The sequence below is a fragment of the Dipodomys merriami genome, unplaced genomic scaffold, assembly GCF_024711535.1.
Source record: "Dipodomys merriami isolate MVZ:Mamm:240054 unplaced genomic scaffold, mDipMer1.0.p SCAF_3, whole genome shotgun sequence".
In the NCBI taxonomy this organism is placed as follows: Eukaryota; Metazoa; Chordata; class Mammalia; order Rodentia; family Heteromyidae; genus Dipodomys; species Dipodomys merriami.
Genome location: NW_027204492.1, coordinates 8766461 through 8768249, shown reverse-complemented (window position 1 = coordinate 8768249; position 1789 = coordinate 8766461). Strand labels below are relative to the sequence as shown.

Here is a 1789-nt window from a genome sequence, read left to right as displayed (position 1 = left end):
AACCTTTGCTGAATATTGTTTGTATAAGATATCATTCAATGTTTATCATTTCTTCCATCTTACAGGTGAGGAAAATGAGGTTCAGAAAAGATATATAGATATAGATATATAGATTTAGATATAGATATGTAGATATAGATATATAGATATAAATATAGATTAGATATAGATATGAAAAGATTACATCTCTATATAAAAAGTGTTTAGGTTTCCAATCAAACAAGTGTAAATCTATGGGGCAGGAAGAGGAAAGAAAAGTGAAAAGCTGTGCTCACTTTGGCAATACAGTATACTAAAATTGGAATGATACAGAGAAGACTAGCATGGCCCCTGCACAAGGATGAAACACAAATTTGTGAAGCATTCCATATTTTTCTAAGATATGGAAACAATCCAGATACCCTTCCATAGATGAATGAATCGAGAAATGTGACATATGCATATGCATACACACACACACACACACACACACACACACACACACACACACACACACACACACACACACACACACACACACACACACACACACACACACTGGAATTCTATGCCTCCATCAGAAAGAATGACACCACCCCATTTGTTAGGAAATGGAAAGACTTGGAAAAAATCATATTAAGTGAAGTAAGCCAGGCCCAAAGAAATATAGGTCCCATGGTTTCCCTTATTTGCAATAATTAGTATACTTCTAGGATAATCTTATCAGATGAGCAGAAAAGCTCAAAAGCTATGTACATATGACCATATAAGATGACTCAAAGCAAAATGAACTCCAAGATATGGACACAAGAGGTTTTGATTTGTCATTGTTGTTTTTAATGTATCATGTGATTTTTCTTGTTTCTTTTGTATGTTCTTCCTCCTATGATATATCCCCTGTTGTCACTGTATTTGATTTTGACACCTTGCATTTTGTATATACATTTATCTCATTTGGGGAGGGGAAGGGGAATAACAAAATGCTGAAACAAGCACACAGGATGACCCATTGGAACCATGATACTCACAAGACACAGTTGGAAATGAACTTTACAACTTCAGGGGCAGGAGGAGTGTGGGAGGTGGGGGATAGTGGAAGAAAAACAAAGGAGGTGGTAACAATGTTTGACAAGAAATGTACCCATTACCTTACTCATGTAACTGTAACCCCTCTACAGTATCTTTACAATAAAATAAAAAAGTGAAACACTAAGAATGGAAGTTAGCTAAAGGACTAATCTATTTTGAAGTTATCCTCTTGTTTTTAGTATTGAAATATGTAGGTATGTGTATATGTGTACACTTTAATATGCTTGAGAATACTACTCTCAGTGCAGCAATATAGAAATGTCATAGAAGCACACTTATCTCTTATTTGATGGCACTAGGGTTTGAATTCAGGGCTTACACTTGCTAGGCGGGTAATCTACTGCTGAGCCTCAACTTCTACTCTTTTTGCACTGGTTATTTTGGGATCAGTTCTTACTTTCTTTGTTGGGCATGCACGTGAACTACAATCCACCTATTTTAAGCTTTCTACCAGACACATATTATCACACTAAGCTTGTTCCAATGATACAGACTTTTGTGGGCTTTTCAAAGTGGACAATTGACTCAAGACCAAGCTTAGGGAAATTCCACATTCTCTTGATCTGAGTTCAGTATAGTCTTTTAGTTGAATATACATCCATGCCTATCAGGAAGGGTATAAGCAAATATGCGATGGTGATATGATTACTAAGATAGTGAGGAGAAACTAGGTAAAAATGATGTTGATTTTTCTAGATAAGTTTCAAAGATCATAAGGAGG

At 35.7% G+C, this 1789-nt stretch overlaps 1 non-coding gene across 1 annotated transcript; it reads left to right on the top strand.

Moving 5' to 3' along the window:
- The first annotated feature begins 266 nt into the window (after positions 1–266).
- LOC138840630 (U6 spliceosomal RNA) lies at positions 267–375 on the top strand. Its single transcript, XR_011376181.1, has one exon. It is a non-coding gene; the product is annotated as a U6 spliceosomal RNA (small nuclear RNA).
- The last annotated feature ends 1414 nt before the right edge of the window (positions 376–1789 follow it).